Source organism: Octopus bimaculoides, chromosome 23 (genome assembly GCF_046866305.1).
Source record: "Octopus bimaculoides isolate indiv1 chromosome 23, ASM4686630v1, whole genome shotgun sequence".
Classification (NCBI taxonomy): domain Eukaryota; kingdom Metazoa; phylum Mollusca; class Cephalopoda; order Octopoda; family Octopodidae; genus Octopus; species Octopus bimaculoides.
In genome coordinates this window covers 33673341-33683246 of record NC_142950.1, presented here as the reverse complement: position 1 = coordinate 33683246, position 9906 = coordinate 33673341, and the positions used below count along the sequence as shown (strand labels likewise).

Here is a 9906-nt window from a genome sequence, read left to right as displayed (position 1 = left end):
ACGTATACATACATACATACATACATACATACGTACGTACGTACGTACGTACATACACGCACAATCTGTAAGTGGAACAGTAAAAATATGCAAGTCTTTCCTCAAGTTTAAAATGTGACGTTGTTTCTGTTATCTACATTCCAACAATGGAGCTTTGTATCTTTGTTAGAAACCAGCTCCTTTTTTTACAGGAAGATTTCAAATAATTAAAACCAGAAAAGAACAAAGACACATACACGCGCATACACATATATATACACAATACAGAGTCAAATCATAAGAAATCCATCTATCTCTCCACCCATCTTATAAGCCAATCTAACTCGTTACTGACATTTTTCAGACGAAACAAAACGTATTTTGTTGAGCTCAATGTTTTTTAATAAAACATACATTCGTATACGTCTACATAAAATTAGTTTGTTTTCTACGTGTAAATGTCATTTGGTAGCGGTAAATTTCCTAATGAAAATACCGTAACTAAAACTTATGATCTAAAGTGAAAATGGTGCACCTCAAAATTTGGCACTTCGGGTACGTGCCTTATCAAGCACACACTTATGTTACTGAATATTATCGCCATAGACAAGCTTAACAAGGAAAATGGAACAAAAACATACATCGAGTCTACAATGAATTTCTACCGAAATCGTTATATACGATCTAGAAAAAGATAATTATTATTGGCATATATTCCGATGTTGGCGATAAACTCTGAACCAGTGAAATCAACGCTAATTAATTCGCGCCAACGTGGGAGACTGGTTAAGGTCATTCGACCAGCTAAGAAATAGCAGCTTAGATATCTGTCAAAAGTTACACAAAAATAGATTGTATGATTTTGGGGTACCTTCGCTCAGGGCTGGCTTAGAGCTAATCGTTAACAATGACACAAATAACTATAATTAATTCGAGTCAATGAGAAAGCCCTCTACTAGGTTGATCGACTGAGAAGCAGCAAACCAATCTCTCTTAAATTACATTAAAAAACAAAAGGAATCCCATTAGATTATATAACCTAAGCTATGTAATACCCGAGAGAACGGGGTGGTCACTATTGGAATGCCTTTGAGCCCTTAGGCTACTCGATAAGCTCTCAACACGGTCGATCGACTAGCAATAAGTAGTAATCAAATCTCCCTTACATTACATCGTATTCTTTAAAAAATGTGGGGCAGCACATTAGGTGACGTAATCGAAGATACGTAATGCCCAAGAGAATAGGGTGATCTCGACTGAGAAACCCTTGAGTTTTAACCGTGGGCACATGATCTGAGGTGAGCTAAGGTTACATACATAATAGTAACAGTAACGCTGTTTAATTTTGATTTGCCAACTCAGTTTTGCTCACAAATCCTATTGGTTTGTTCTATTTCAACAGAAAGTATCGTTGAACAAAAAGACGACGGAAAGGCGGCGAAAGTTCTTATCATACGCTTCAAGTTATACTTTAAGATAATTCCATAATTAAAAAAAAATCTTATGTACGTTTTTCTTTCTTGTTTTTTGTTTAAGTTGGAACTGAAATGAATAATTAAAGTAATCTCTTATCTTACAATCTGTTTCCAACGTTACCGAAGTTTCCCAAAACTAGGTTACATTGACACAAGTTTTTATTATCTGCTACTAAATATATATTTAATGTCATTCTGTATTTCAACTCAGTCGTTACATAAAAAACTCGTTATATTTTGCGTTATTTTTTTCTTCTTTCAACATTATTTCAAGATACAAAGAGTCATCGATAAATTTTCAAAAGACAACCACATAAGCAATGTATAAAACATTTGCTTTTTTTTCTTTTCTTTGGTTAGATACATGTTTTTTTTTCTTTAGTTACGCTTTTTTTACTAATTGTTGCGCATCATTCATATATGATTATTATACTTCCATCCAGCTGCTCCGAGCTAGCCAGCCTCTATTACGTCATCATATAGTCTTTGTCGTTTTATATCATTAACCCTTACTTCGTGTCGTGTCGTTAAGCATCTCGAAACGAATATTTGATACATTTTCTTACTAAACCATACGAAAATCGATATTAGCGAACAACTAACGTGCATGCAGACAAACTCACGTAATCGCGCGCGCACGCACAAATGCATGTGTGTGTGTGTGTGTGTGTGTGTGTGTGTGTGTGTGTGTGTGTGTGTGTGCTTTCTTTTATTCTTTTACGTGCTTTAGTCATTTGACTGCAGCCATGCTGGAGCACCGCCTTAAAGGGTTTTTTTTTAGTCGAAAAAACAAACGACCCCCAGAACTTATTCTTTGTAAGCCTAGTACTTATTCTATCGGTTCTTTTGCCGAACCACTAAGTTACGGGAACGTAAACACACCAACATCGGTTGTCAAGTGATGGTAGTGGGGGGGAAACAAACACAAAGACGCATAAATATATACATACATATAAATATATTTATACCACGGGCTTCTTTCAGTTTCTGTCTACCAAATCCACTCACAAGGCTTTGGTTGGCCCGCGGCTATAGTAGAAGACACTTGCCCAAGGTGCCACGCAGTGGGACTGAACCCAGAACCATGTGGTTGGGAAGCAATCTACTTACCACACAGCCACGCCTGCACAGATATATCATCATCATCATCATCATCATCATCATCATCATTGATCTCGTGTGTTCTACAGGATTGGAACAAGCGGATGAATTACTATGTCGCATGTGTCTATGAGTTTTCTTTGGTAGATCATTGACATGACCAATACCTTCTAGCCTGTATTCTTTATCCAAGTGATTTCCCAAACAGTAACGTTCCAGCAGCCACCCTTTCGAAAGGGTGGTTGCTGGAACACCCTGTCTGGCAACAGGACTCTGCACCCTGCCACACAAGCAGGAGAGCCCAGTCGTGGCTGTCAGACAATTTCTGAGACCACATCCACCCCTAACACACCAGACTGCAACCCCCTTGATTATTGTTTTGGGTGCATTTGAACGAGAGACCAAGAAAACTCCTTGTAACACCAAAGACGAACTGAAGGTAAGGATTATGGCAGCATTTACAAACTTAGCAAGGAGACCGTCCAGAGGAGTTGTAGGAGATTCTGAAGTCATCTGGTGGCTGTGGTCGAAGCCAATGGCAATTTTATTGAATAAATTTACTCTCTAGTATTTCAAGATATTTTCATGCAATTTTGGTAAATATGTTTGTTAAAATGAGATGTCAGTGTTATTTTCATTTTTGCGTAATTTAGACGAAAATTTATTCACCACATCCTATATATATTTATATATATATATATATATATATATATATATATATATATATATATATATATATATATATATATATATATATATATTAAATTCAGATTACGATAAACATAAACAAACAAGCGAAGTTTGCTTTTAGAACTGTGGAGATGTCTTAGAAAGTTAAGACAAAGAAAATTCTTTAATGATTCATTACAATTGTTTCTGTACCAACTGTATTTACAGTGCCAGTTTACACAAAAATTCAAAGTGAAAATTTATGTAATGTTTGCAGTTTTAGACATTGGAGAGACTGACCTTATATATAAGTGTGTGTGTGTGTGTGTGTGTGTGTGTGTGTGTGTGTGTGTGTGTGTGTGTTATGAGCAACAGAAGCAGTATTAATTCATAATAGCAATCTATATGTCATATTTAAAGCAGCTACACTGTTGAAGGCATCATAAAGAGCAGAATTCATGACCGAGATATCCTCTTTTATAGGTGTATAGTGTTAAAAAAAAGCCACAGAAATATATATGATGAACAGAATTTCAAGTGCAAACCTAATGGTTTTCTGTAGCCCAGCCTTGTTTGCTTGTTTGCACAAATTGTTATGGTATAGATTTTGAAACCTGGTTGTTCTTCATATGTAGTCCTACATGCTTCCAATACAATGTTATATTGATTACTCTTATGTATTTGAGTGATAAAACAAACATATGTGTATGTATGTATGCATATGTATAAGTATATATATATATATTTACGTGTGTGTGTGTATGTACATATAAATATGTACCTTTGTGTGCGTGCATGTCTGTTTGTATACATATATATATATATATATATATATATGTATGTATATATATATATATATATATATATATATATATATATATATATATATATATATATATATATATATATATATATATATATGCGAGTAAAAATAAATACAAAAAAGGTGGGGTTTTTTGTATGATTGTGTATAGAGGAATATATTATTTTGCTTAAAAGAGTTCCAACACTGTCTGTTTTTTATGTTTTATTTATATTCCTGCAGAACTAATGTGGGGTATAGAATATGGAATATACAATATATAATATGATATACAATATACAATATAAAATAAAATAAAATAAAAATGGATGGCACCATGAAAGAAAGTATTGAATGTAGATGAAATATTGAGTGTTCAATATAAAGGATCAAATATATAAATATATAAATATAAATATATATATATAAAGGCGACTCGAGTTTCAGGGCTATTTCCCTTCATCATGGCCGGTATGACAGACTTTAACAGACTGTATATATATATATATATGGGATTTAATAAAATATACATGCTCTATTTTATGAAATAGGTACATTTTCCCTCATTTGTAAATACAAACGTTCAGTCATCAATATGTATATTTTTCTCTTTCATTCAAATACTTAGTCCATCCCAGAACCATTCTGTCTGCAATCAGCTGGTGTGCTTACCATAAAGAGTTGTTAGAAAAAAAAAATACTCTTGAGCACTTGCTGAAGGACTTCCGTAAAGAGCGTGTTCACCCATATTGGCTTCTAAACTTGGAATTCATTGACTTGGAGTAGTGCTTTCTCTATCAACCACAGAAGGATGCCAGGTAAAATTTTACTTTCAGAGTTGCTTTTAATCTAATTCATGGAGTTGAAGTTGTGTGGGATTGCTTTAATGTAGTGCTTAGTATGATCATATAGTTTACATCAATGTGAGCTTCAAGTGAGGATAAATACAATATGTGTTTAGATAGATATACAAACTTTTAATATTAAATAAAATGTTGAACACTCGTAATAAATCTAGCCCTCTAGTGAATATATATATACACACACACACACACACACACACACGTATATATGTATATGAATATATATATATATATATATATATATATATATATATATATATTTGGTGGATGTGTGTTAAATCTGTAGTGTTGTATAGGCAGGGCTAGATTAAGGTCAACTGATGCCCCTAAGCGCAACATCCCAACAATAGTGTTGATTCAACCTTACCATTGTTTAACTGTCAAGCCATTGAGACATCATAAGTGCTGAATATGAAATAATAAATTAAACATTGGATTTCTTCTAGTCCTTCCCCAAAGCCAGATATCATAACTATATTAAATATCTTCTTTAATTAATGTCATTAATTTAACACAAAATAGCAGTAAACAATAAAAGCAACAAAAAAATGTAAACTCTCAGCACTTTTTGTTGATTTTAATAAAAAAATAAACTAGCAAAAAATATAAAATTTGTACATTGGTAGATCATCCTCCTCTCATCCATCCATCCATCCCTGGGAGGGCCATGCAGTTAGAGCCCTCCATGTTTGCTTTCCTTCAGTTTCCTTGTAATGTCTCCACTGTCCTGCTTTTTGTTCCCAACTTTGACCCTGGCCGCAGCTCTGAGCTGAAACTTTGAAATGAAATGAAATGAAATAGGAGCAACTATCTCCAAGGACTCATATTGTCATTGATTACTCGAAATGTGGAGTAGATGGACAGCCAACAACTGATGAAGGGCTGTTCTTTATATTCTTTGTATTACTCATCTTGTTTTCCATTTTTTCTCTCTTGCTGTTTGCGTATTTAACTCCTTTGTTTTCATATTTCATGTTTACTGTTGGTGACGTCCTGTACCCATATATGCATTGCCATTTACCATTACCAACACAGTCACTACTACCACTACAACCAACAAAAAATGCTCCCACGTGGACTATTGACACCAGTAAGGAACAATTATGAACTTTTCATTTAATTTCATTTTTTTAAATATGTATTTTTGATAAGGTTCGTTTTTTCAAGAACCGAAACATGTTAAAAATATCTCTGACAAAATTATAAATTAAAATTCATTTTTTATATATTGGCATTTTCAAATTTCTTTTTTATAAATATATATATATATATATAGGATTTAATATATATACACACACATATATATATATATTATTTATATTATATATATATATATATATATATATATATATATATATATATATTACTGATGTCATAACAATTTCATAAACTTTTAAGACAAAGTTAAATAATTCTTTTTTTGAATGATATAACTTGAAACACATGCATAAAGCTGTAAACAATAGCATGTAAATATTGAGATGAAAAACCTTTCCAGCCTTCAACTTTTTCTATCCAAAAGGGTTTCTACTATAGCCTCAGGCTGATCGATGTCTGGTGGGTGCATTTTGTAGATGGAAACTGTATGTAAGCCTGATATCTATTTATCTATCTATCTATCTATCTATCTATCTATCTATCTATCTATTTATCTATCTATCTATCTATCTATCTATCTATCTATCTATCTATATATATATATATATATATATATATATATATATATCTATGTATGTCAGACCATGGAGAAATACTGCCTAAGTTTGCATAAAACTGATTAAAACTGTATGTAGATCTAGATTATTTTTTTAAGACAGTCAAGGAGTGACCTGAGGGAGACTTAGTCATTATTCCTAGCAGGTCAAGAAATCTAGTAGAGATTCTCACATTAGCTTGCTTTTCTTTTTGTTATAACAAATAAATCGGTCATTTAAGATGTTGTTTAGTCCCCAGATCAGTACTGACTGAGCAGAGCTCTGATATATCTCTCCAAACAACTAAACATGATATACTGGTCTATTGTTCCACATATAGATTTATGTGTTGCAACTGGGTCAATAATATGAATTCAGATTAAATTCAAGGATGGTTTACCTAATGCCTTACCTACCTGCCTACTTACCTACCTATGTGACTACCCACATACCTCCTTACCTAACTACATACATAGCTATATACACACACATGCATACCTACCTATATACCAACTTACCTACCAATCTACATACATGCACACATATCTACCTACCTATATTCATACGCACATATATGCATACATAATACATACTTACATCCATACATGTTTGTGTATATATACAAACACACACACATACATACATACATACATACATACATACATGCATCCAATCATACATATCTACATGCATACATATCTATATATATTCTTTTATATGCTTAGGCCCTTAGGCTGTGGCCATGCTAGGGCACCGGCAGTGATATGTATACATATATCTATATGTATGTATGTAATATATGTGTATATATATATATATATATATATATATATATATATATATATATATATATATATAAAATCCAAAATTACAGGTAAAAACTCAATTAAAATTAATTTATAAAAATTAAAATTAAATTGAGCTTTATAGATAAAATATATATAAAATATATAGTTTTAGGGAAAATAACCAAGTTTCAAGAACTCATCGATGAAAATCCACTATCACATATAGAAAAATTAATAATTAAAAGCACAATAAATGAGTATAATATAAAGTAAAGTAAATATCATAAGATAAATATAATATAATAATAATAATGGATAGTGGATTTTCATCGATGAGTTCTTGAAACTTGGTTATTTTCCCTAAAACTATATATATATATATATATATATATATATACGGACACACCTACATATGTACAAACATGCATACAAACATACATATATTTGTACATTTGATATTGCTAATACAGTAATCTCTCGCCATATTGCGGTTCACCTATTTTGGTTCACCTACTGCAGTTCACCTATTACAGCTTATTATTTAAGCTTACATTGATTCTTCTGTGGTGTTGTTTTGCAATTATAAAATATATATATATATGAATTATAAAAATAATAAACTCAGAGTTTCCCAGTAACGGAGTTTGGTTTCATGGTTTTTTTTTTCTTTTCCAGGTTATTTCACATGCTTTCAACAAATGTGACATCGAAATCATGTGTAAATGGTTCCTTTCCCCAGAAAAGGAAAGATTTGGCTGCTATTTCTCACACACCCTGCTACCACATAACAGGTATTTCAAGTCCTTTATCGCAAATAGCTGTTACATGGTAGCAGGTTGTACTGGAAATAGCAGCCAAATCTTTGGAGGTGAGATATGTTGAATGCACTCGGAAAAAACCTATGGAAAAGGTATTTTTTCATTGTCAAGTCACTGTGTCTAATAGAAAGATAAGACTTTCTTCCCTTTCAGGATGAAGATTATTTTCAGAATATTTTCCCATTATGCATTGTTTTGGGTAGTTATATATATATAATATATATAAATCTTTTTTGCTATGTTATAATAAAAACAAGTTTACATTAAACTGAAGGATTACTCAATACATCTGGTAGAGTACAAATTTATTTTCTTAACAAGAATATTATTGACTGTGAGTTCAAGTTTCTAAATGCTGGACTAAACATTGACCTTTGCATTGCCAAAGGAAAGGATTAAACCCAATACAACTAAAATAACTAAAATTGATGGCTCATTGTCTGACCACCAAACTTCCTCTATCTGCCTATATCCTTTTTGTGAATCACTAAAAAAAAACAATCCCATGACCTGATGCTGACTCACCTAAATATACAGGCCATTTCACAAAATTCTTCTGGGATGAATAAATTGTGACCAATAGCATAACCCATAATTTGTATGAGCAATGACAAAAGTCCTCATTCAGGGCCAGCTTCATGGTGCCTATTCCAACACCCAATTTTCTCACCAAAGCCTGGATTCCCTTGCATGGATCTTCCATCATCTTGTCCTGCAGTTGTTTGATGAACTTTGGCAATTGGATGCAGTTAATAGATAGACAGGTGTTGATAAATTGATAGATAAATGTTGATAGGTAGCTAGATAGATGATAGATAGATAGATAGATAGATAGATAGATAGATAGATAGAGAGAGAGAGAGAGAGAGAGAGAGAGAGAGAGAGAGAGAGAGAGAGAGAGAGAGAGAGAGATATTCCTGTATGGTATTAGAGTATGAAATTCATTGTGAAATGAAGAGAAAAGGTGAAGACTGACTTTAAGTAAGGGAAAGCTATTGACAGAGAGAGAGGGAAAGAAAAAGACAGAAGGGAGGGAAGAGAAGCAATAATGAAAAGAATGGGTGTGTGAGAATAAAGAAGGAAAGGAAGAAGAAGGAGAAAGAAGAAGAAGGAGAAAGAGGAATTGTAAAGAAACAAAATGAAACAAATAATGGAGTAAACAAACAACAAAAGCAGAAAATTAGTACTGAAACGAGGTAGAAATAATGACATTCACATAATTTTTGATTATGGGACATTATATATATATATATATATATACATAAGGTGTGGGTGTATACATCTGTAGCTATGCATGTATATATATATATATATATGTGTGTGTGTGTGGTTATACACCACACATAAATACATACATAAGTATATACATAAGTATATACATATATATATATATATATATATATATATATATATATATATATATATATATATATATATATATATATATATATATATACACACACACACACACACATATATGTAAACACATTTTGGAGGTGTACTTGTTTGACGAGTAAATTGATCATATATGTGTGTGTGTGTGAGCATGTACATGTGTGTTGTGTGCGCACATGCAAATGAGATAGACATGAACATTACAAAACACATCTTAATTCATCTAATTGAGGTTTTTATCTCCTGAGTGCTCTGCAACAAATTCAAAATTAGTTGGAATTGAGACCACCCTCTCTCTCTCTCTCTCTCTCTCTCTCTCTCT

The 9906-nt window shown here is 32.3% G+C and overlaps 1 long non-coding RNA gene across 1 annotated transcript; it reads left to right on the top strand.

Annotated features, from left to right (window-relative positions):
• Positions 1-4659: 4659 nt before the first annotated feature.
• On the top strand, positions 4660-8435 carry LOC128250612 (uncharacterized). Its single transcript, XR_008266642.2, has 3 exons — positions 4660-4844; positions 5925-5979; positions 8047-8435. It is a non-coding gene; the product is annotated as an uncharacterized LOC128250612 (long non-coding RNA).
• The last annotated feature ends 1471 nt before the right edge of the window (positions 8436-9906 follow it).